We start from the raw sequence: 27462 nt of genomic DNA on the forward strand, positions 1-27462 counted from the left end.
AAGTTACTAGTTTTAGAATTGATTAGAATCTGATTTTCGATCTCGTCTTTATGAAACGTGAAAGAGATGAAGATGCAGTAATGCAAAAGGGTAATAATATTGTATGTATATATGTTTAATTCAAGAATATTGTAGAAAAAAAGGATATAATTGTACATATGTTGATCAAATGATGAAACAGAATGCACAGAATGTTGTTTAACAGTCGGGAAAACGAGTGGAGACCAATGTTTATACTTCCAGCCACTCCTTTTCAAACATGTATAGAAATCTTTTTATATAATGATTATGAATGCTCATTATTGGCTGGTTTTCTTGCTTTTTGTTATGTCTTGAAACTGTTTTTTTTTGTTCAAAATAAGTAAAAAAAAAACAACCTTGACGAGCCTTCCCCTGTGAAGCGCCAGTATCTGTTCTGTATCAGTGGAGTTTGCCTTTGTACATTCATGTGTGCGCTTGCACTCTGTCAGTTACATAACCTGTTTATAACTTCAGATTTACACCTTTTTACTTGAGTTTTTTTCTTTTCTCTCCTGGACAGCAGTAACCAAAACAAGTATCTTCAACACTGAACACGTAAAAGCCCCATATTCTGCTAAATGTATGATCTGTGTCGAGGTCTATGCACCATGAACTAATTCAGCACCACAGCACGCGGAGGTGAGGATTTAAAAACTGTGTTTGTGTGTACAAAATGAAGCAGGAAATCAGAGTACTGGACATGTATGTAGAGCAGACGTAGAGAGGAACACACACAGTCCTTAGTGTCTGCGCATAGTTGGCGCATAGAGGTGCCAGTCACAAAACATTGTGTCCTTAGGCAAGACACTTCACCTACATTACCTAGTATAAAAGTGGTATGCACGTGAATGTTGGTGATGGTCAGAGGGATCAATGGTGCCGATTGGCAGCCACGCTTCCATCAGTGTGTCCCAGGGCAGCTGTGGCTAGTAGTAGTTTACACTGCTGATTGTTTGTGTGAATGAATAATGCTCTGTAAATTGTCTTTGTGACATATGTCTGTGAAAAGTTCTGTATAAATCAAAACATATTTACTTCCATACGACTGTTGATCCTCACAGACTTAATGTGGACTTTGACCTAAAATGCTTTTTGTGACATTGACAAACAATTTTTGTATTTTATGTGAATGTTTGTATTGTATTTGATGAGATGATGTTTGTAATGTAAATATCTGTTTTCTCTTGCTGTTGAGCCGGCTCGTCCGTTGGTGGGGATATGAGCATCTGTGCTGGCAACTATTTTGTACCAACTATACGACAACCATACACTTTTTCCACTTTTAAATAGATATTCCTTGCATTTGCTCCTCTACAAGAACTCTGGTGTGTGTTTTCTGTTTCATTTGAGTGTGCAAGTTGCTGTTAGAGTTGTGAAAAGTGCTTATAAACTCATTATGGTGAAGAATTAGAATGTTCTGAATGCGTAAGTGAAGTGAGGAAGAACTTTGGCAAACTGTTTACAACCAACTAGTTCTGTTTTTCACGTTTTTAAGACTGAAAAAATCCGGTACATTGACTTTTATCTGAACAATGAACAGAATGCTTGAGTACACACTGGGTTTTTGTCATGCAGATTTGAAAACAAAGCACTACAAAGAAGCAGCAGTGTTCTCACTAAACTGCTGCTTTTATATTTAAATGAACGTGAATCACAGAGATGGTCACGTTGTTGAAAATCAAGTTAAACACATCCTTCACGCACGGCCCATTTGCAGATAACACCCTCACCTAACAAACTTTGACCCCCCCAGTCTGTTCCTAAAAGGCCAGAGTGACAAAGCGAGCAGGTCTGAGAAGAAAAACCACTTCAGTCCAAAACAAAACAAAACCCCACGGCGCTTTCAGGGAGCACCGGCGGACATTTTGTGATTTTGTCCTCACCTCTGTCACTCTGTGGGGCGGGGCATCCTGCTGTTAACACGTTTTACACCCAATAAAAACAAATGGACCGTGTAAATCTGTAAAAACGACAAGAATGGATGAAAAAAATGTCGTTGTTCTGCCTGGAATGTTCCACAGTGTGACTTTAAACAGCTCTACTTTACATTTATTCAATTACAGGTGGTTTTACAGCTCAAAAATATTTAAAAAACAGATATTCTGACTGTGAGTGGGGTCGCCTCTCCACAGATCTGACCTGTAACTTGGTCTAGTTTGGTCTCCATGAAGCTAGAAAGGTTTAATGCCATACTGTGGAACCTTCCAGACAAAGCAACATCATCTCCACACACTGAAAATGAAAAGAATTTGACGAACCCTCCACCGGAAAAGTTCCACACTGCAGGTTTAACACACGAACCCTGCATATTTAGGAGTTCTTACCTCAAACAGAAAACACTCAGTTCCACCTTGTAATGTCATGTGGTAATACAGGAAGTGCTCCACTGTGTTTTTAAACTGCACACACCTTCACTAGAATCATTTAGGCTGCGTTCAGACTGCAGCCTGAAGTGACCCAAATCAGATTTTTTGACTTCTATGTTCCTGTATCTGATCTTTTAATGACAGTCTGAACCACACAGATCTGATTTTTTCAAATGTGACCCAGGACACTTGGATATGTGCTCCTAAAACCGATACATATCTGATCTTTTGACATGTGACTTCAGTCTGAACGGCCAAAGTGCATTCATCCACCTACACGTTATCAACAAGCCACAAACGTCACTATTCTGTGATGAAGTAGGCGAAAATTGTTAAAGGTTGTATGGAGGATTTTTTTTTGTTTCAAATAGTCAATGATAGATTATAGAGATGCAGTAGCCTTGTAATTATGATGACTAAAAAAAAAGAGAATAAAAATTCATCAACTCTGGACATGGTGGGGCTAAACATTTGCCAATAGATAACGACACTGCCTCGTTATCTGTGAGCTGACAGGCTGTCAATCAATCTCCCTACGTTTCTAGTGTAACTGACTTGCCTGCGCCGCCGGTACGTGGTTTATGTACGACTGTCACACAGTCCACAGACGCAAGACGCACAGACGCTGTTTACTTAACCAACGCAACAGTTCTTAGCGGCTTTTTTTGACCTATATCTTCCTCGCAGTTCGCACAAAGTTTGTTGCGATGGCGACAAGAATCCAGGAGCAGTTAGCCGCAAAAGAAAGTCCGTTTTTGAGGTCACTGAAAGAAGAAGACAAGGGGAAAAGCAGCGAAGCCAAACTAAGGTGATTCTTGAAGATTCATTCCAGCGATGGCGCGACTGAAGCAGACGCAGGGTCTAAAGACTGACGCATTGGTCGCCAAATTACTCCTGGACAGGTCACTTCTGCTTATTATGAAAACGTACTTTATTTCCAAGAGCTAGACAAACGTTTTTCAGGACACGAAAGCGATATCCTATGTCTGAAAACGTAATTTTCAGTGCAAAGAAAGAGTCCGCTTGCTGCTGCGTGTTGTAGCTAGTTCATTCGCACTGAATCTCCGCGCAAACCTTCTCTGCTCCCCTTTCCTGCTCCTGTCCCCGCTGCCCGTTCCGCTCTTCCCCCTGCTCCTCACTTCTCTGGGCACGGAATCTCCGCGCACCGCTCCCCTCTCCTCTCCCCTCTCCCCTCTCCTCTCCCTCTCCTCTCCCTGCTCCGCTCTTCTCCCTGCTCCTCGCTTCTTGTCTGCGCACGAAATGTCCGCACACCCGCTCCCCCCGCTCCTCACTTCTCCGTCTTGCCTAACCAACACTGTAGTTAGTTGTTTACAAGTCATGTGCAGCACCGGCTGTAAACAAACCTGTTTCTGGCGTAAAGAGGAGGCGGGAGGAGGCGGGAGGAGGCGGGAGGAGGCGTTTCTACGTAGGAGCTGTGGGGGAGGGGGGGGTGGTTTCACGCATGCGCAACATTTGAAAAAGGACAAACAGTCGCTGGATTTCTCGTTCCTTGGAAAATCCTCTATACAACCTTTAATGAACTCTGTGTCACTGGAGTGAAGCACATCACCACTCACCACTCTTGGCTACGTCTCCACATCCACACGTTCCTTTCAGTGGACTGTCCCACAAAACACCACGGCCAAAAACCTCGTCCTTCTCCTTCTCAATCTCCTCCTTAAAACAAGTAAGTTGTTCATGTTCTGGCTCCGGTACAAGAGGAACTTTAAAATCTCCAGATGCTCAATGCTGCGTCCATGTTTGGACAACTTCTGTAAACACAGAGCACGCTCGCTGTGGTTGACGTCGTCATGTCTCCAGTGTCACATGCGCGACACTTTCGGGCCGTTTACTGTTCACACTGGAGTCACATACAAGTCACATTTAATTGAAAATGTGAACGACCTCACAAAAACATCGAATTTCACAAAAAAATCGGAACTGAGCGTTAAGCCCTGCAGTCTGAATGTAGCCTTAGAGTAGGGATGTCCAAACTTTTTTTCATCAATGGCCACATATTTAAACACAGATGAAGCAGAGGGCTGTTTGAGGGCCGTAGACTGGAGCTCAGTGAATAATTGAAATATGTGTAGGTTTAACATGTTAGAATGAACTGTCAGTCTTTATTCATGTGAAGATCCTCAAAACCACACACTAAATATGAAATATCAGCTTTATCAAGGTAGATTTTCTAAAAACTTGTAGTGAAAAGTAAGTTTTTAATTGATGCAAGGTAATTTGGGCCAAGTCACCTGGAAGCCTGAGGGCCAAGAAAAAATTGTCTGAGGGCCACATAGTTTGGACATGCCTGATTTAGATCCTTTCAGCCCTGGAATTGTTGATCTCTACTGAATTAAAAGTAAAAGGTGACTTGAAAAACTTAAACTACCACTAGGTGACATCACAAGGTGGAACAGAGCATTTTGAGCTTTGCAAAGTAATAATAAAGAGTTACTCAAACATGTGTGAATGAATCAAAACACAACTCCAGCTCTGTTTCTGAGGAGGGAACAACATTATAACATGACTTAAAGCTCAGAGTCAGTTTAGTGTCATTTAGAAACTTTAAGCCTCTGTCAGTGCAGGTTCAGTTCTGATTGTAATATTATTTTAAATCTGTAGGAGCGCAGGATACATACAGTTTAATTTTTTTTTTTCTTTTAAAAATTTTTTGATTAATTTTTATTTCTAGTTTGTGCCAAGAGAGAAACAATAATCATACACACACTACATCTACATCATAAACAACAGAAAAGCACATTTCTCGAAAAGGAGCCCGAAGAAGAAAATAAAAACTTATATTAACCTGCCCCTGTTCATGGCAGTTTTCAAAAATTCTAAAATGTTGTGTTTCCTGTAGATGATGAATCTTAACAACTATTTACATATAGCAAAATAAATGGCATACTGTGCATACGAAATATAATTTTAACCCAATTTTTTATTTTTTTTTGTATTGTACTTATAGTCGTTCATACTAATAATAATGATAATGAAGGCACAGAAGTTTATCTTTTATGATTGTATCAAAATAAACAAAATGAGAATGAAGAATGTCAGGATTTTTATTTTTTTTTGTTTGTTTGTTTATGGTCGTACAAATTAATAATGTTGTCAACAGCGCACAAAAGTTTATCGTTTATGATGGTACAAAACAGTTTATTATATTCTTGTAGGTTCCCTCTGGCCTTTCCTCGGTCCCTCCTTCTTTAGTCCAGACTGAGTCCTCACTTTGGGGCAGAGGTGTTGGATCTGCCCCCTCTGGAATGGAGCTCTTCCTGTTTACTTCGCGCCCCCCCCCCCCCCCCCCCCCCCAAAGTGTTTAAAGGGGAACCTGTTTGTTTTCATGGCGACGTTATTGTTTTGCCTGGAATGTTCCATGATATGACATTAATCAGATCCATCTAGCATTTATTCATTACAGGTGTTTCTATTGCTCAAAAATACAATCATTCCTTCTGTGAAAAGGATTGCCTCTCCACAGATCTGACCTGTAATGTAGCCTGTAACCTGCTTGGCTCCCTCGTAACAGATAGGTTTAATCTATTGTTACGACTCAGAAAAATTGAGTCCCAACATATTTATAAAAGGACACGGAAACCAAATTAAAGTTTAGAGTTTTTATTTTTCCTTTGTGTAAAGATGTTTTAAACCCCGTGCCCAAACCAACAAAGTAACAACAGAAAGGTGGACCTGATGAGCCGGAACAAAAAGAACAAAAGGGTGCGACACCGGGCCAACCCTATACAGGGCCGTAGGAGCCGGTGCCAGCACCCGTAACTAAAGACCAAAAAAAAACCCAACAACCAAAACCCAACAGAAAAGCGAAAACAGGACAGCCGGTCCCACCAGGTCAAACAAAAGGCTTACGACTATCAAAAGCTCCCCAAACGATGGAGCAGGGGAGCCAGCAGGCGACTCCCAGCGCGAGGCGTGAGCGCTCCTGTACCTGCAGCGACGGCGGCGGACGAGGAGGAGGAGAGAGAGAGAGAGAGCGAGGCGGCGCCGGGCTCACGCATTTAAGGCCTCCTGCCGGAAATGAGTACAAAAAAACTACAAAAACATAATCAACTTACAAGAACAAAACTAGGCAGAAATGCTACAAAAATATAAACAATAAAAAGAAAGTAGGGAAAAACCAAAAAGTGCCTAAACGTAACATTTATACTGTGGAACATTCTAGACAAAACCAAATGCCATCTCCATGGAGACAAGCAGGTGTCGGACCCTCCACTAGAAATATTTCACAGTGCACTTTTAATAAGTTCTTCATGCCGTCTGTGCTGAACATAGAACTGTAACCAAGTCTTTGTTGAACCCAAAATGCGTCGTGTTGTTTTTAGTTTTCTGTGCTCATTGGCTCATGGGTCCAAAAATGATTTTCTCGTCTCTATTTACTTCCTCAGTCCGGGTGAACTCCTCCCACCTGTGTGACGTCTGTAATGTGCACGCTGTGGAGCGTTTGGACCAATCAGAGCGAGAGCTGCTAGAGCAGAGTGAGGCTCAGTCTGACGATCACTTTTAGGAGTTTTGAGGATTTAAATATTTTAAAAAGTTTATGTTGTGAAAATAGAAAAGAATCCTGCAAAATCCGACCTTTGTGAAAGCCAGGAGCCCTGTCAGAGCACGGGCAGTTTGAATTCCCAAAATGCATTGCGCTCTGTGGGAGAATTCTGTCTGGGCCCAAATTCCTAGAGCTGCAGTACCTGGAGCGGCCACTAGTCTGTCTGGAGCCAGGACAGAGGGGAGGGGCTTATCCAGTTTTTATTATAGATCCATTGTACTGAAACGGAGCAAAGCATCATGGTCTCTGTAGTTTTGTTTTTAGCTATTGCTGCACCATAACAATGAATTTCAGAAAAGCGACTCGATATATTGTGACAGCTCGCAATATTATTGAGATTTTGCCAATACGATATCACGATATTTTGGTTATTGTTACGTTGCTGTTTTTGACTGACGATGTAAATGTTGCTTTTGTGTGTTTGACAGAAGAGGAAGAGGAGAGGGAGAGACGACAGTGACGTGGTCAGCCTCTGCAGCTTCCAGTTCAAGGTAAAACTCTCAGTGATGTCATTGAGCTGAAAGAGCCTCTGGTCTGATTAAAGGAGCACTGTGGAACATTTCTGGTGGAGGATCTGACACTTGCTTGTAGTGTTGTTCACACTGGAGTCACATACAAGTCGCATTTAATTGGAAATGTGAACGACCTCGCAAAAACATCGGATTTCACACAAAAATCTGAATTGAGCATTAAGCCCTGCAGTCTGAACGTAGAATAATAGACCGAAAAATACAGTATATCTGTTACTTTTGAGAGTCCTGCTTGCTTGTCTTCTGTTGCTGAAATGTTCCACTGTAAGTATTAATCTTTCTTCATGGAGACAAACAATCAGACAAGAGTTTTGGTTAAGCTAAAAAAAAATGAATAAAAACTAAACATAAAGTGGGCGGCAGTGGCTCAGTTGGCAGAACGTTTGTCCACTGATCTGAAGGTTGGCGGTTCAAATCCTGCTCTCCACATAAACATCACTGGATGAGGTTGGCGGTGCGATTCTAGCTCCCACAGATGAATGCTGTTTTTGTGGCATTGGGCAAGACACTTAACCCACCTCGCACCCGGTGTTTTCTGCATACACTGGTGTGTGAATGTGTGTGAATGTGTGTGAATGTGTGTGAATGTGTGTGAATGTGTGTGAATGGTTCTTTGTTGTAACGCCGAAGGTGGAAAAGCTCTGGAAGCATGCTAACTGTGCACTTCCAGATTCATTCATTAGATGTAAAAACCTCTTCGGGCATGTTTCTGATGAGGCAACAAGGTTATGCAATTTTTTTTTTTTTGGCACTTTCTACGATGGTGTAACATTTCCTCTTGAAGCGAACAATAGAAGGCATTGTCAAAGCTCCGTCTTCAGGTCGACGAGATCCAATTATGAGCTATTATGTACAAAGTGAAAAACATAATTATAAAAGTGAGTGGGAGAGCAGGTTTAATAACTGTAATCAAAAGGCATAATGCCATGTGAGCTCATCTCTTAAATATGGGTCATGCAATGGAAAGTGCATTTGCATAAACCAGACTTACAATTATCAGTCCTTGTTTTAAAATTGATAATGAGTCCGAGTTCGTCCTGGTGTTTGTGGAAAATTAATGACCTAAGACGTGTGTGTCTGATCCTTCAGCTACATTTATTTGTGGTGTTGTCAGAGTTTTTTCAGTTTTTTTGTTTTAATGCATGTCCTTTTTTATTATTTCATGCACCAAAACGCCAAAGCAAATCTCTAGTTTTCTGTATTTTCTTCACTGACAATGGCAATAAAACATAAATATTTAGGAGACCAGTATAGAATATAGACCAATGTTAAGATTTAAATGTCCTAAACATTAAATAATGATCCATGGGTTTCATTAATTACAAACTTAAAGCTGCACTATGTAACTTTTCTGGTTGAAGGGTCCGTCACCTGCACAGTGAAAGACTTTGCGAACTCACCAACATGATACCAGAAAACAACTTCTAAAGGGCAAAAAAAAAGCCGAAACTAAAATGTACAAGTTTCAGCATAAGACGCAAAGGCCTGAAGATTTGGAAGGACATTGACTTTATCTCAAAAATGTTTTAAAAATGTATGAAAAATACATTATTATTACTAGAGTCGTAGTACTTGAGTCTTTTGCAGTCTTGGTCTTGTCTCGGACTCAACCAAGTTTGGACACGGTCTTCTCTCGGTCTTGAAGGAGCTTGGACTTGGTCTTGTCTTGGTCTTTAAGGAGCTTTGATTCAGTCTTGGACTCGGTCTTGTCTTGGTCTTGAAGGCCCTTGGACTCGGTCTTGTCTTGGTCTTGAAGGCCCTTGGACTCGGTCTTGTCTTGGTCTTGAAGCACTTGGACACGGTCTCGGTCTTGAAGGGGCTTAGACTCGGTCTTTAAGGAGCTTGGACTCGGTCTTGTCTCGGTCTTTAAGGAGCTTGGACTCGGTCTTGTCTCGGTCTTTAAGGAGCTTGGACTCGGTCTTGTCTCGGTCTTTAAGGAGCTTGGACTTGTCTCGGTCTTTAAGGAGCTTGGACTCGGTCTTGTCTCGGTCTTTAAGGAGCTTGGACTCGGTCTTGTCTCGGTCTTTAAGGAGCTTGGACTCGGTCTTGTCTCGGTCTTTAAGGAGCTTGGACTCGGTCTTGGTCTTGAAGGCTCTTGGACTCAGTCTTGTCTCAGTCTCAAGGTCTGACACTCGAGTGATGAAATGGAAATAGATTTATAAAAATATTTATATATAAAGGTGCCAAAATAACTGTAAAATACAAATAAATGTCAAAAATGACAAAGATGGTCTTGATTTGGTCTCGATGGGCCCTGGTCTTGGTCTTGTCTCGATCTCGACTCTCAGAGGTCTTGGTCTTGTCCTGGTCTCTGGACCCTGTGGTCTCGGACTGGTCTTGGTCTTGTTTAGTGCCGGTCTTGACTACAACATTAGTTCTTCGATGTTACTCGGTCATAAGCCCAGAGGCTGTATAGACAGAATAAGTTATCACTAGAATAATCCTGTACAAATATGTATGTAATCAAACTGTTGTGTTTCAAAAATTGCAGTGTGTTATTAAATGTGTGGCTGTGGTAAATGGTTTCTATGGAGATGTCATTGCTCTGCCTGGAATGTTCCACAGTGTGACATTAAACAGCTCGACTTTACATTTATTCAATTACAGGTGGTTTAAAGCTCCAAAAAAAAACAAAACAAAAACAGGCATCCTGAGTGTGAGCAGGGCCACATCTCCACAGATCTGACCTGTAACTCGGTCTGGTTTGGTCTCCATGAAAATAGAATATTGTGAAACATTCCAGACAAAACAATAACATCTCTATGGAAAAAAAAATAAAAATTACACAATGCACGTTTAGTGTATATAAATGTATTTATTTTTTATTATCTTTTTTCACAGTATTTGTTTATCTGTATTCATATCTCAATGTTCAAACTTTATTATCATAACAGAAATGAATAAAATATTAAAGAATAGAATGTTTTCCATAAAAGAAACCCTGACCCTGCAGACTCCCACTGTGTTTCAGACAGACTTTATTGACGTGAGGCAGGTTTGTTTGTACAGCACAGCTGGTCACACAAAGAAACTCAAAGTGCTTTACAGACTAAGAAACACAAACAAAGCAATACACAAATAATCATGATCAAATTAATTGTTCTATATTACGCAAAATGGAATATTGTGAGCTTTAAGTCACATTCTAATGCTGTTACCTGCTCAAAAACAGACCTGGACTTGTGTTTTGTTTCAGTGGCCACATTTACATGTGTTTTAATTCCAAATGAAATGTTCTGAATTAAATAATTCTAAATTAAAATATTCTCCTTTGAGTTAAAAAAAAAAAAAAAAAAAAGTTGGACTTTTTAAAGCGGAATTCGTTTTTATTCAGAATTAAATCTCTCATGGAAACATGTCAAATCACACACATTCGAGGGTCACTCTGTTATTAGTCTGTCTGGGGGGTTCACGTCTACGTGTGAAAAAAAATCTAATACATTTGCAGATGGGAGCTTTAACCTTACAATGGAATAGGATTAAACTTATTTATCTCACGGGCGACAAGCAGGTGACAGCACTACATTATGCTACATTACAGGTCAGATCTGTGGAGAGGTGTCCCATAATGAACAAATGGGCCTGGTCAAGCAGAAGTAAACATCAAGGCCAAAAGTTCAAGTTAATACATCTGATATAAAAATGTATTGAACAGATACATATGTACTCTAGTTTATGAAACTGTTGACCTTTTTTCTGTACCAATTTTGGTTCTAAAGTTCCATATGTTTTAAACAGACCATGTATGAAACATGGAACAAAAATTATTTCCCAAATTTCAAAGACCTGAAAATCATGTCAATAAATGGATGTATTTCATCATATCTTGTGTTATTCCATCTTTGAACTGTTGATGAAGGGACATGATTTTTTTATTTTTTTTTTATGTATTTAAAATGATAAAAATTTGCTTGGAAGGACTGACATATTTTATAGAAATAGTTTCCTTTCATTTTGAAGTAATATTAAAGTATTCAGAAGAAAAAAGCGACAAATGATGTAAAATCCTGCACCTTCTACTTGTTTGTACAATTTTCCCTCCGTTACTTGTCCCTCCGTTACCATGACTTTTCTTAATAAAAAATCTCATGAGTCAAAAAGTAAGAGGTTTTTCAACCTAATCTTGTACCATATGGTAGAAAACTATATGAAGCAAATATTCAAACCAGTTTGTTAAGGATATGGAAGTGAGAACCAAGAGTTATCACTGTTTGGATTTATTGCCCAAAAAGTGCTGCATATTTCATTCCCTCCGTTACCAACATGAGTTTTAAAATTTTTTGTCAACAACTTGAAAGAATATCACAGGTTTAACTTGACCCTGTTGGAGTGTAACTCTTTCCTACATTCTGATACTTTACTTATTTCAATAGTCCCTCTAGTTTCTGAATAAGAGACATTTGAATGTCAAAAATCTGCCCCTGTTTCCCTCCGTTACCACTTGACCGGACCCAAATGCTTGATGGACATGTTTAAAGTCATAGGGAAAGTGTAAACATCGCCATGGAGACGAGCAGGTAGACGACCCTCCACCAGAAAAGTTGCGTAATGCACTTTTAGTAATAACATTCAGTTCAAGGTTTTTATTGTAAACCAGAAGAATTGACCTAAAGACTGAAATAACCAATGCAAGACTAACATTTCAAAACATCTGTTTCTACGCAGGACAAAACTGGAGATTTTTTTGTTCATGATAGAAATAATGGCACATTAGAAACTGCAGCCTTTGCGATTGGCTGACTTAAACGGTTATTTCAGTTTGTGCGCGGGTAAAGCTGCATGCAGAGTGCAGAGGAAAGTGTGAATATGTGGACAGAGCAGATGTCTTTTCTCTCAACTGGATGTAACAAAGGTTTGTTTTTCGGCTCGTCTGGCTGTTGTGACGCTTGAGCCGATCAGATTCAAATATTCATCATGATGTTCCACACTGCAAAAACTCAAATCTAGACAAAATAACTTGAATTACGAAAGTTTTTGTCATGATCTGAGTCAATTTCACTTTGTAAGTAAAATGATCTACCAGTGAAACGAGACTTTTTGTACTGAAAATATGAAAATACATCTTGCTACACTTCAATTCAAATCAAATTCAAAATTCAGTTCAATTCAAAAATCTAAAAAGTTTATTGTCAATTCTTAATACAAAACATAAAGAATCAAAATTGTGTTTGTCACTCCCAAGCGTATAATTAAAATACACAAAATTAAAGGTGCATTGTGTAACTTTTCTGGTGGAGGATCCATCAGATGCTGTTCTCCATTACTTTGTCTGGCATTAAACCTTTCTATCTCCATGGAGACCAAACCAGACCAAGTGACAGGTCAGAATGTCTGTTTTTCTCGGTATTTTTGAGACATAAAACCACCTGTAACTGAATAAATGTAAAGTAGAGCTGTTTAATGTCACACTGTGGAACATTTGAACCAGACCAATCTGCTCTACAGAGGAAAGTTTGTTTTGTCCAGACAAAAGTATAATAGGCAGGGCTCCAAAAATTTGACGATTAGTTGCTATAATGAAGAAATATTTGTATGTGGAAAATATTGAGCTCTAAATTGCCCTTTGCCCAAACTAACTGAAACACTGCAGATCTGCACGTACTGCAGACAATGACAATTTGAGCCAAAAATATGAAAAATCTGAAGATTGATTAAAAGTTGATGCTGGAACTGTTAGTGCTGCACTTAAATTTTTGAAGTTTTATTTACTGTTTACAATAATTAATTTTTAAATAATATTTCATACATTTGTTGCTTATTTGAGAATATTTTTTTGAACTTATTAGTATTACCAAGCAGCACTTTGTATTTATTTTATTTTCCCATTTGTATAATGTTCAAACTAATTGTTGTTTTAATAAAAACACAAGTAAACAACAAGTAAATGGTTTTGCATTTTGTTCCCAAACTTTACAGAAAATGAACCGAACCGTGACCTCAAACCCGAGGCACATACTGAACCGTGATTTTTGTACCGTTACACCCCCAAAAGGTTTATTTACTGAATGTGTTTAGACCTTGTGCCAAGGCCGCAACAAAAAGGAGGTGAGAGGTCAGATATAAAATCTAAATCACAAAAAACATACAAAGTTACTCCCTGTTGCCTTTGCACGGCTCCTTATTTTTGTCTCAAAGTTCAATCAATTATGAGCTCAATATTTTTCACAATATTTATTCACATGATAAAGCAGGTTTCAAATAGAAACAACATGACATAAACTATTTTTGACCAAACATGATGACACTGTGTTCTGCCTCTGTAGGGCAGCGAGGACATCTCCATAGAAACAAACAGGTGACTGCCCCTCGACCAACAGTTGCACAGTGCAGCTTTCTTCTTGCAGCCGCACCAGACGAAGCACAACATGTTTTCATACAACAGAAGTCAGTGGAAAAGATGAATCAGGCTCTGTAAAGGTGAAATGACTGATCTCTTTAACCGCAGATCAAGATCAACAGGCTCGTGTGGAAAGTGTCTTTGTTCCAACTGCACCCACTTCGCTTTGCCAAACGAAGAACACCCAAACCACAGAGCGACGCGGTGAGGTCATAGCAGCACCCAAGGGCCCTGGGCTGAAGCGCGGCGCCGTACAGTACGTCCACGGGGCGCACGTACGTGGGGGCGGCTCTGTAATCAGCTGCCAATCAAACGAAAGGACAGAAGGCGGGGCTAACCGTGCTCAAATGTAACGTGCAAAAACATAAAGGGATCATGTGTGGATTAGAATCACATTGTGGACTTAAATGCTCTGCACACAAACTGAGTCTTGTCCCGGTGTGTTGCATAAGCAGCTCTTGAGGTCAAAATAAGTCCGTTGTTTACTGTCTGCTTCTCATTAGAAAGCATTTTATTGTCTGATGAGAATAAAGGCAGTGTGCAGTTAGCATGTTGTTGTTTTTTTACCGTGACTGCAAAACGCCGCTCGCTCTCATGAACTCATTGTGGTGAATACTTGGGATACTCTGAATGCACGAGGGAAACGAGGAAAACCGTATGTTTACAAGACGGTAAATATTAAGTACAGAGCCTTTTAACTATTGCCAGTGTTGGGGAGTAACAGATTACATGTACCAGAATTATGTAATCAGAGTACAAATGATGAGTAACTGTATTCAGTTACAGTTACTGTTTCAGTGAGTGGTAATTGGATTACAGTTACTTGGTTGAAATAAATGGATTACACAGAGGTATTTTCCTGTTTTCACTTTTTTTTTTCTTTTTTTTTTCTTGGTAATTCCTCTCATTGCCGGACACTAAACCAGGTCTAAAACCAGGTCTAAAACCAGGTCTAAACCAGGTCTAAAACCAGGTCTAAACCAGGTCTAAACTAGGACTAAACCAGGTCTACAGTCCCTGACAAAAGTCTTGTTGCTTATCCATTTTGTAGAAACAAAAGCTTATAACCTGACTTTAAATTAATCGATTGGTTTTAGAAATGTCTCATATGAAGCTAAAACCCTCCCAAATTATGCTCAATAAACTAAAATAAATTTGCTTCACTGAAGAAAGATTGATCATTTAATGAACACAGAAAGGTCAGATTTTGGCAAGACAAAAGTCTTGTGGTCTTGTCATATGATGCACCCAATCCTAGATTACAGCCTCACCTGTGATCAGTTACTGATCAATCAGTTAGTGTTTGTGTATAAAAAGAACCCAGCAGAACCAGACCTTCACATCAACTGCAACTTGACCTCTGACAACATGCCTAAGATCCACCCTGAGACCAAAGCCTTAATTATCAAGAGGCTGAAGACCAGATCCACTGCTGAGGTGGTGACACCTTCAATGTGTCTCAGTGTCAAGTACAAAGAATAAGAAAAAGATCTGAAATGACTGGAGATGTTTTTGACAAGCCCAGGTCCAGCAGACGCCGCAAGACAACTGCTCGGGAGGATCGTTTGTTGATTCAAAAATCCAAGGCCCCTTTTCCACTGCAGCAGACTCCACCAGGCCTGGTCACCTCAAGTCCCTGTGTCAACCACAACAGTTTGTAGAATTCTGTCTGGAAATGGCCTCCATGGTCGAATCAGTGCACAGAAACCAGCACTAAACAAAAGGCAATTAAAAAACCGTGTGGCATTTGCCAAGGCCCACAGCCTGTTAAAAGGATGGACACTGGAAAAGTGGCAGAAGGTGGATTTCTCAGATGAATCCTCGGTTGAATTACATCACAGCCGCCGCAAATATTGCAGGAGACCTACTGGAGCCACATGGATCCAAGATTCACCCAGAAAACAGTTCAGTTTGGTGGCAGAAAAATCCTGGTCTGGGGTTCCATCCAGTCTGGGGGTGTGTGAGACATTTGCAGGGTGGAAGGCAAATATCAATAACCTAAAATATCAAGAAGTATTAGCTCCTCTTACATTCCCAACTATAAAAGGGTCAAATTTTGCAGCAGGATGGTGCTCCATCACATACTTCTATCTCTACATCAAAGTTTGTCAAGGTGAAGAAGATCAAGGTGCTCCAGGACTGACCAGCCCAGTCACCAGACATGAACATCATTGAGCAGGTCTGGGGTAGAATGAAAGAGGAAGCATGGAAGGCAAAACCAAAGAATCTTGATGAACTCTGGGAGGCATGTAAGACGCTTTCTTTACTATTCCTGATGACTTCATCAACAAATTGTATGAATCATTGTTGAACCACATGGATGTGTCCTTCAAGCTCATGGAGTCATACAAGATATTAAATCTGGATCTCACAGCACCACTACTTCATTCACTGACGTTATGCAACATATTTTTGTATTTGAAGTAAATTATTTGTTCAATTTTCTGTAGGCGACAAGACTTTTGTCTTGCCAAAATCTGACCTTTCTGTGTTCATTAAATGATCAATCTTTCTTCAGTGAAGCAAATTTATTTTAGTTTATTGAGCATAATTTGGGAGGGTTTTAGCTTCATATGAGACATTTCTAAAACCAATCGATTAATTTAAAGTCAGGTTATAAGCTTTTGTTTCTACAAAATGGATAAGCCACAAGACTTTGTCAGGGACTGTAAACCAAGTCTAAAACCAGGTCTAAACCAGGTCTAAAACAGGTCTAAAACCAGGACTAAACAAGACTAAACCAGGACTAAACCAGGACTAAAACCAGGTCTAAACTATGTCTCAAACAGGATTTAACAGGACTAAATCCTGCTGTGTGGACCATGTCTCCTCGTCTTCTATCAATAATATTTTTAATATGGTTAAGTAAAGACTCGGCTTTTTTATTTTCTTTTAGCAGACCAAACATCTTACATGAAGATTTCCTTTTCTTTGCTTCTCTACAGCAAATCAAGTAATCCAAAGTATTCAGATTATGTTACTCACTTTAAGTAATTTAATGGATTATGTTACAAACTACATTTTGGGGTATGTAATCTGTAATCTGTAGTGGATTACATTTGAAAAGAAACCTTCCCAACACTGACTATTGCACTGACACTAACTTGTACAAAATTCCACCGTAGTCTCAGCAGAATCTATGACAACCTCTGCTAACGGTTCAAACAAACTCACTTTTCTTCTTTGTAAAGAGAAAAATCTGGTTCAGGGCCTTTAAGTGCAGAAAATATTAAAGAGCCATTAAAAAAACCCATGAGTCCTGAAGCTTTACTCCGGCCTTAAGCAAAATCTGAAAAAATTCTCCAGAGCGGGTGGTGCCCGGCGGGTTGGGGGGAGCGGGTGTGGGGCGGGCGCTAGAGCGATGATTGACAGCCGACCGACAGCCACAACAATCCAACACGGTGTGGATCGGTGCGCTTCAGACATTTGCGCTCGGATCACACCGTTTCCCTTTTTTCCAGACTCCAGACTAGGGATGGGCATTCGATAAAATTTTCTTAATTGATCGTCGGGAGAATTAACGATTATCGATTAATCGTTAATGTTTTTATATTAAAATTTATCATCATTATTATTACTATCTGCACGACTAATCTGCATAAATAAATTCAACTTTACGACATATAAGCCATAATCACTCTAGAGCCACATCAGCCCGTTTGACATTAGAATGTGTTTAATTCAACTTTGCACAAGTTTCACAGAAACAAAACTTAAAACCACATGGCTCATTTGCATAAACTAAGCAACGAAAAAAAAAAAACAGCTCTTGTGTTGCTGATGCGACACGACTCAGGTGAATACAGGTTAGTGTGACATATTTGTGTTTGTCAAAACCAGGACACCGTACGGGGGGAGGGGGTGGGGACTCGTCATCCACATTGAGCGACTCTCACCTGGTAAAACTTTTTCCTGGACACTAAAACATATGTGCTGCTTTATACACTGTGCACATGGACTCACACTTGTCCCGAACGCAACGGAAAGTGTGGAATTTCTTGTAAAAGTCATCGTTAAATCCACATTTGTGCTTCGGTACATTGCAGACTGACCCACTGTTTGTGTCTCGCTCCTTCTGATGCAGAGACACATGTACACACCTGTTTGGTCACGACACACACAGCAACCTACATTCGGTTTGTCGATAAAAATGAACGTAATCGATAAAATTCTTAATGATCAATTATCGATTAATCATGCCCATCCCTACTCCAGACGCGGTGGGACATGGCGGTGCCCGATGGTGCCAGGTGGGGGCGGGGCTGAGAGGGGCTCCTCACGTCCCGCCTGTAGACGCCAGTGTCTGAGCTCGTCACGTAATAACCTGCATCTGACTCATTGAAGCCGTTAGTCCAACCCAAAAAATTCAAATGTCCTAATAGTAAATAGTTGATCCTAAAGAGACCGATACACACACGACTGTGACCCAAAAGTCACATTTTTAACAAATATGCACAAAAATGACAAAATAAGTCCAGAGATAAAGACACACTTCTATTTTAGACCAAGTTACACAGAGAATCAGGAGAAAAAAGTGATTTTGGTGTTTAGTGTCCCTTTAATGATGCACTACGCAGCTTTTGGTTGAGAGGTCCACCAGTTTGTCTCCATGGAGATTATCTGGTAGGGGTGTGCAAAAATATCAGAATATCGATATATCGTATCATTTAATGTGATGATACAGTATCAATATGGTGGGCTAATGTATCCATATTTCACCAAGAGTATTTTTAGGTGTGTTTTACTAAATTATTTTGTTACAGAGCTACAGTTTTGTTGCTTGTGGAGTGAAAGGAAACTCATTTATGCAACACATTTGGTATTTTCACTGTTTTGAGGATTAAAATGTTTGTGTTTCATATGAACTTTGCACAAGAAGTGGTTCAACAGACACTTTTAGTATCACAGCCATGATTTAGCCTTTATTTTTTATTGAACTGTATTGAATCGATTTGAAATATATCATATCGAATCGAAAGTGCACTGTATCGAGATATGTATCGTATCGTGGCATGTGTATCGAGGTATGTATTGTATCAGCAACTTCTTAATGATACCAGCCCTATTATCTGGAATGTCCCACTCTGACATTAAATGTATCCACCTTGAATTTACTCAATAACATGTTTTTTTTTTTATTGATCTAAAAACATGCATTCTTACTGTGAGTGGACTCGCCTCTCCACCGAGCTGACATGGAACTTGGCCCTTTGGCTTCACCTGCTGTCTCCATAGAGATAAATAAGAGTAATGCCATACCCTCCACCAGAAAAGTTACACAGTGCGTCTTTAAAGCTGTTGGATTTCTTCAGTCCCAGTCTTTTCTGTGGTTAAAATCCCTTCATCAGAATGTGTTCTTATGTGTGGGCGTTCTCACCATGTGGTCTCATGTGTGTCGCCGTGGAGATTAAGTTTAAAGCCATACTGTGGAACATTTCAGACAAACAAATGACATCTGGGAGAAGAGCAGGCAGTGGATCTTTTATTGTTTTAAAAAAGCAGTATTTGCAGACACAGTGTGCATCCTGCTTCTTAAACTGCTGCACCTCACATCGGGTTTGTCAAGTTGTTGTGTACAGTTTTGTGTCATGTTTTTGTGTATTTATGGACATGGGTGACTTGGCTTGTGGGCGGAGCCTTGCACTGAATCCTACAGCTAATCTTACAGTAAGCAGGGTTTGAATTGGACCCAGGAGAGATCACTAAATCACTCAGACATGCATGGATGACTCTCAAACCTCTTCAGACGTGTTTTTGATGAGGAACTACATTATATCATGCTTTAAAAAGCATGCCATTTTAAAGCAAGAGTGCAGCATTGTGTCATTGAGCAAGACACTTCCCTCTCTTTCCCCACATGCGGCCTGTTATCTGTCCACACATTTCTCGTCAGATTCAGAGAAAGCCGTGTGTTGTGTAAGCAGCTCCGCTCCGCTGAACACTCTGTAAACTCACCTCCTGGAGTTTGTTTTGTTTTGGTTCATTTAGTACAACTTTGTCTGCATCTGTAATCTGATCTTAAATAAGTTGGTCCAGAATGGCTCCTCTGGGTTTTTAAAGTCCGTACACCTTCGCCAAAAAGCTTGAATACATCGGTGAGCCTGTGCAGTGAATCGAACTGTAATCAAGACCAACACTGAGGAATTTTTAATGGTTCAAAGTTATGAGTTGAGTTTATAAGCACTTTTCACTGAGAGTAAAACTAACTAGCATGCTGACACACTCCCTGATCAGACAATAAAACAGTTTATTATTAGATGCAGTCAAACAGTGGACTTATTTTTTTGACCTCTACAGCTGCTTATTCAGTATATGTGTACTGGCTCTTTTGTATAATTACGTGGGGGAAAAATGGAGCACAAAGGTTTTAAAACAAAACAACATACAAAATTTACAATTATTATATATAAGAATAATCCTACAGTTAATATTGTCACGATATTTAAATTTCAAACTCAATTTCAATTCTAAGGAATAAACTCGATACTCAAAACTGATTCTGATGCCACGATAAAAATGAAAAACACAAAAACACTCCTCTGATTTTCCACATTAAATGGTAGAACTTTCTTTTCTATTCCTGGTGGTCCAGGACTAAACCAGAACTAAAACAGGTCTAATTCAGGTCTAAACTAAACCAGATCTAAACCTAAAGCAGGTCTAAAGCAGATGTAAACCAGGACTAAACCAGGTCCAAACCAGGTCTAAACCAAGACTAAACCATATCTAAACAGGTCTAAATCAGATCTAAACCAGGTCTAAACTAGCCTGATTCATCAGCTGGTTTCACTTGGTGGAAACTGTGTGACCTCGCAGCATTAGGGTTCGTTTGCTCGACGGTAGGCAGGTACTTTTTTTATTTAACAAATTGCTGCTGTTTGGTCGTGACGTTTGTAATGCACCAAATCCTGTAGGAAGAAGAACAATAACGTCTTTCCCCTTGATAAAATTCACCAAACATTCTCTTTGTTCCAGCTTTAAATCCTTGATCTCGGGAATTGCTGACAACACAGAATGTCTGTTTTTGTCTACATCCATCTCGACGCTTTGTTTACTGTTGTGCTGTTCCACATATGGACACAGACAGATGCCACAAGTTTGACGTGAGGACTTCACAGCTCACAGCTGATTGGCCGGTGCACGGTCTACAACTTTCAGGGTTCTTGTAAATCATCTAGTGTATTCTGATTCCTGACCTAGCCGCTGGAGAGAAATCAAATTGAGCGGAGGCACTAGGTGGCACCAGCCTGGCTAGGTCTAGACCAGATTTAGGCCAGATCTAGACCAGATCTAGACCGGGTCTAAACTGGGTCTAAACTGAGTCTAAACTGAGTCTAAACTGAGTCTAAACTGAGTCTAAACTGAGTCTAAACTGAGTCTAAACTGAGTCTAAACTGAGTCTAAACTGAGTCTAAACTGGGTCTAAACTGGGTCTAAACTGGGTCTAAACCAGGTCCATGAGTGTATACTAGTCTATGTGCTCCAAATTAATACTTTTTGTTACCAAATGTTTATTGGTTTTTAATATAACAAATAAACAATACACAAACCAACATAACAGGTCCAGGACAAAATTAAATAAATGAAAGTTTAGTGCTCATCTATATCTACCACATTAAACTTAGACAAACTTAAAACAACAATATTACTCAGCCGCTCAGTGGTCTAATATATCCCTCATAACAAGGAGGTTTTTAGATCAGATATTGTTTGGTTCCTGAACTGAATAGTTTTTATTTGCATTATGGATACGCACTGTGGACAATTCTAAATAAGCAATGTCCATAAATGAAAGTACCGTTGGCGATGTGATAAAGAGTGAGGGGGTTTCCATCTAACAGCAACCTTTTTTTTAGCAGCTGTAAGGCCCAGCAGAAAAACCTTTTCTTGCTCTTTACTCAAGCCGAGCAGAGACATGTCATTAAGAATCAAAACCAAAGGTGAACAGGGCATGTTAGTAGATAGTAGAAGAGACAGACTATTACTTATGACCTTCCAAAAGTAAAAGACCCCTGGGCATTCTCAAACCATATGGAAATAGGTACTGAATGAATTTGTATGGCAAAGAGTACAATTTGGGTCAGTTCTGCACTTCATATTGAAAAGTCTGCAGGGTGTCATATACGTCCTGTGAATAAAGTTCAGATGTATCTGTTGATGGTCTGGGTTCTTAGACGAGCAAAGCACTGAGTCCTTAATTGTTTCCCTGCTCCAGATTCATTCTAAAGCTATTCTGGAAAGCTCCACTTCTGTTTTATCAATGAGACTTTTTTAGTATCGATACCTCCTTAAATGAGTATCTAGTTTTGATACTGGTTTTAGGATCAGATTTTCAATGTTTTTGCCAACCCCAGTGTAGAACATGATGTGCTCATTAAACATCTCACTTTATTTTTCACAACTTTACGTTCAGATGTGTGTCTCTGCAGCTCCACGCCTCGTCTTGTTTACGTTTGGGTCTTGTCCAGCAGCTTTTCCATGGGTTCATCTACGTGTTGAGTCTAGATCTCTTAAGCCCTGGATACGAGCTCGTGTTATGTAGCAACCAGCGGCGTGGAGGGGCGTGGACGGCGTGGAGCGCACGGAGGGAGTGGGGCAGGTCTCCCTCTCTGACTCTTTTATGAGGATTTGGGTCTTAGCTCATCGGTTTATTAGCAAATTTATCACTTGTATTTTTAGATCACTCCCCAGAAACAGAAACCAGACAGATTAGCCTCGAGTTATAATTAGTATCAAATAAGCCTGGGTCATTAATTAAAATTGTGTTGAGATTTAGAGCGATTTAAAATTAAGCAAATAACAAATCCGTGTAATGTTGGTTCAACAATATGCCTGTGTGTCTGTAGTCTTACTGTTTCAGATCTGTTTAGGCCTCTATAAACATGTTCTGAAATGCACGGGTTCCTCTGTCACTGATTCATGTTTCATGTTTAAAGTCTTACATTACGCAAAAGTGACTCTTGTGAGTGTTTAGTGATGTTGTAATCCTGTTACTGCTTCAACAACAGAAAAAACAGACCTGCAGTTGTGTTTTGTTTCATTCACACATGTTTGAGTAACTCTTTATTATTAGTCTGTCTACGTCTCCAAAGACTCAAATGCTCTGAAAAATCTTCATGGAGACTTGCAAGCCAAATTACAGGTTAGGTCTGTGGAAAGGCGTCCCCTTCAGCAGTGAGAATGGATGTTTTTTTAAGATATTTTTGAGCAGTAAATGAAACCTGTGGTTGAAAAATCTGACCTTTCTGTCCATTTGACTTAAAACAGCAGTGCATTTCTGTCTAATTAAACTGTTTGTTGTTGTAATATATTTATTTTTTGTGATATCAATTATTGCCTCCAACGATATTCAATATTTTTGTGATATTTTGTGCAGCAATAATGAGTTAGATGTTTGTATAACATATGGCCTTTAACTCCTCTGTTTGACTCGGTCTTCATCTGTTCAAAATGAACTCTGAGACTTTTTTTTTTTTTTTTCCAATTATTATTATTTTGGTTCTGTTAGTAATACTGAAAATAATTTAGGTTGCTTTCATACCTACACAATTTGGTCCACTTCAAGTGAACTTGAGTTCTGTGAGTTTGTTTCATTTTGACCTGGTGTGAAACAACAGTTTCATTTGATGCAGACAAACTTACCAGAACATACTTTTTGATCTCAACAAGCTTCCGTAGCTGAGCATGAACACAGTAAACCCCAGAATGACAAAACAGGAGAAACAGGCCATGACAAGCCATACAGAGAGGAGGGAATGAATGAGTGCTGTTAATTTGTAGAACTAGACAAAAATCTATCAGTTTGTGTGATTGATCAGAAGAGAGTGGAGGTGAAGCTCATCAGTTGCACAGACTGTGTAGAGCTGCAGCGCTGTGGCTCATCCTCACATGTACGTGTGTTTATTCTAGTCAAAGCTCTAGTGTTCTGTACAGTCCTGTCTCCTTTTTTGTCCTTATTTCTCTGAGTGTTAATAAAGTCGTCATGACTCTGGTTAGTCGACGCTTGTATCCTGCAGCTGTCACGTCCGAGCCCCGGGGTTTCAAAATGGCCGTCCATTCAAGTCAATGGGCCGAGCTCAATGACTCCAGATTGACCTTTAGCACGGCGAGATATTTCTGTGAGCAGATTGAGCATGTGCAGTGGTGTCTTTTCTCCTGCGAGAACACACCAATGCACACGAGCGCACGCACGGAGCGCGGGCTTGTGTATCATGTGATCACTTTGACCAATCAGAGCGAGAGGAGCAGAGTGGAGCTGGAGCGAACCATTATAAAGTGTTTTTTAAGACAACTGAAGGATTTGGAGCTGAGAAAAAGTGTATGATCTAAAAATAGGTAAAAATCGCCACAAAATCTGACATTTTTGAAAACTGTTGGTCCTTGTCAGTCAAACATGAGCAGTTTGTAATTACATTGGCTCTATGAGAAAAACTCTCTCAGCCCAGGGGATTTTTTCAGCTGAAGTTTCAGTGAGTGTCACTATGTCGACTGGAGGCAGCTACAAGCAGCAACATCCTATCCATGATAGATCCATGGTCACGTCACCGAAGTGACTGTTTCCTGTTCTGAGCCTCGTCAGCGCCCCCTGATGGTCCAGTGTGCAGAGCACATCCCATATATTTGTAAAATCCAAATGTGAAATCCCACCTCGCCAAAATCTGATGCATCTTAACTTTTGCTGACAGGTAACAGATCAGCAGGGACTTTTCTCTGGCCAGTGGGTGAGCATGGTTTCTACTTTGGTATCTGCACTATTTGCGACACAGTGCCCCCTCAGGCGAGGAGTATAACCTATTTCTTCTTGGTTTGATTGGTTTAAGCTGAAGTTTGGCAAGAACATGATCTGAACCAAATAAAACTGCAGCAAATTTTCAACTTTAGTCTCCAATTGAACCAGTGAACCGGACTAACAGGTGTGAAAGCTCCTTATGCCCTAATTACAACCGTTATGAAATGAAATTATGTAAACGAAAATGTGTCAGTGCTGTTGTTTTGGTCTAAATAAGAGAAACGTCATGGGCACGTTTGTACAGATGCACATCCCTGTTCTTATAACATCATTTAGATAACTCTACGTGCACGCTCCTCCTCGTGCACGCTCCTGTACATAAACTCTACTCCACGTGAACGCTCCTCCACGTGAACGCTCCTTCACGTTAACGCTTCTCTATATGAGCACTTCTCCACGTGAACGCTCCTTCACCTAAATGCTTCTGCACGTGAACGCTCCTTCACGTTAACACTCCTCCACGTGCAAATCCAAATCGTGTAAATCTAAAATGGATTTGTTCAATACCATACAGTGATTTAAGCCAAAGCATTAACATCTCCATGGAGACAAACGGGTTGCAGACCCCCTTCAGAAAAGTTACACTGGGGGCCTTTAACAACTACCTTTTACCAAAGACCTAACTAGTAACTTTACCTTATAACTTAAGTTATCAAAAGAATGAACCTCATTGGACGATTCTAATGAAGGTGTGTGGAGTTTAAGCATTTCTGTGGGACTCTCCTGTTTTGTGTTTCTCCATAATGATCATCACAGTCACAAACCTCCCTGATGTTGGCCCCCATCAAACACAAACCTACACAAAAGCTTTATCAATTGTTTGGTGCTGCAAAAAGTTTTGTTTGTGCTGCTTTAGTTTTGGAGATTTTAATGATTCTTTTATAAGTCAAATTAGGGTCAGCAGTCCCCAGGAAGCTTCAGAATGCACTAAAATGACCCAAAATGGAGTCAGTTGCTTATGCTTTGTTTGTGTTGTTTTGTGCTGCAAAAAGTTCGGTTTGTAAGATATTAACAGTTTTATGTTCAGCCAGTGCTCCTCAAAATGTTCAATCGTGCTCTGGAAAAGTCTGTATCAGTCTTTAGTAATTTGCTTTTGATTCATATTTTATATAATAATACAGACTTTTCCACAGCCTCAGGTCATTTCTCTTCACTAATTTTGCAGAGTTTTGCTAAATCCGCTGTCGTCAGCTGAGCAGCATATCGTCATATAATTTTCGCAAATATAATATTTAATAATTTTAGAAATATACTCGCACAAATGAAAATTGTCACAGTGCAAAACAGCACAAACCAAATACAAATGTTTTGTATATTTTCTACTGTTTTAAGACTATTTAACATTTTGAGGGGCTGGATGACGTCATCAGCCCAAAATAAAACTCTTCATAAATTAAGAAGAGCGTTTTGAAGCTTCCTGGGAGCCGCTGACCCCAATTTGACCTATAAAAGAATCAATATCTCAAGAATTAAAGCAGCACAAACAAAGCACAAATGATTGACATAGTTTCTGACAATCTTCAAACTGCTGTTTTTTTTTTAATAATGTGTGCATTGTGTCACCGTGGGAACTGCAGAAACATTCTGCCATGGACATACATGTAAAACACCCCCAGCCTGATGTCACGTCACTGCAAAGTATCGACATTTACAGGTTTTTTTTTGTGTGTGTGTGTTTTTTTTTTTTTTCAGGGACAGTAGGAGCACAAGATAAATCGGCTGTTATTGTGAACTTGCTGTAACTTCAGATAAGATTTGGGTTGAATTCACTCATTTTTAATAAAAGGAACATTATGTTTTGAGTGTTGTAATGGAAAACAGTGCAGGAATCTAATCAGTAAAGCGCAGCAGGATCAGGCTGTCCTCACTCATTACCCTGATGGAATCTTCAGAACACAGGGGAGTTTGTGTTGGAGTCTCAGACGCCTGCAGCTCGTTCAGATAAAGACTCGGCTCTGTCCCTGGAGCAGTGGAAACCTGCACACAACACCAAGAGCTTCAACAAACCTACAACAAACAGCAGCACGACAAGACCAGCACACACACACACACACACACACACTCACACACACACACACACACACTCACACACACACACACACACACACTCACACACTACACACACACACACACACACTCACACACACTCACACACTCACACACTCACACGGGCCCTTATGGATTTAAATTAGATTTATTTAATGTATGTTTGTACGTGTGTTTTAAGATTATCTGTGATTGTATTTAGTATTTGTTATAGAGCTGCACGATATGACAAAAATGTATGATATCGCAATATAAAATAGTTATTGCGATAACGATAATACGATACAATAACAATGATTTTGATCAACTTTTTGGCACAAGACGTTCGTTAAATATAAAATGTACATGTTTTTATTTTTTAAAACTTATCAGAGATAAACCATGTTTATCCAATTTACTTAATAATACTTAAATCAGTGCATTTCTGTAAAATTTAACTTTGTGTTCTTGCAAAATATTTATTTTCTTGTGATATCGATTATTTCCTCCACTGATATTTGATATTTTTGGAGGATTTGAGCATTTGTAATTTGTTACTTGGTTGTGTAATACACACTTGTGTAACTCTTCCATTTGACTCTGTTTTTTTCCTAAAGTGCTCTCAGAACTGGGGCAGTAATTAGACTGATTAGAGTTAATTAAAGCCACAGCATGTAACCTTTTAGTTTATAAAAACAAAAGCGTGTCTCTGCAGTACTACACATCAAAGTGACAAACGTCACGGACAAGTTGATGATGCACGACCCTGTTCATAAAGCACTGTTTAGAGAACACTACGTGCACGCTCCTGTACGTGCACGCTCCTGTAC

The 27462-nt window shown here is 39.7% G+C and overlaps 1 protein-coding gene across 1 annotated transcript in view; it reads left to right on the forward strand.

Annotated features, from left to right (window-relative positions):
- The window catches only part of net1 (neuroepithelial cell transforming 1), a 118545-nt gene that overhangs the window by 52208 nt on the left and 38875 nt on the right, over nucleotides 1-27462 (forward strand). Inside the window, exon 3 of the mRNA XM_020923656.2 lies at nucleotides 7380-7442. The gene's annotated coding sequence lies outside the window, so the exon portion shown is untranslated. The remainder of the gene's footprint in view (nucleotides 1-7379; nucleotides 7443-27462) is intronic.

The sequence above is a fragment of the Boleophthalmus pectinirostris genome, unplaced genomic scaffold, assembly GCF_026225935.1.
Source record: "Boleophthalmus pectinirostris isolate CB_2022bp ecotype Guang Dong unplaced genomic scaffold, ASM2622593v1 HiC_scaffold_18, whole genome shotgun sequence".
In the NCBI taxonomy this organism is placed as follows: domain Eukaryota; kingdom Metazoa; phylum Chordata; class Actinopteri; order Gobiiformes; family Gobiidae; genus Boleophthalmus; species Boleophthalmus pectinirostris.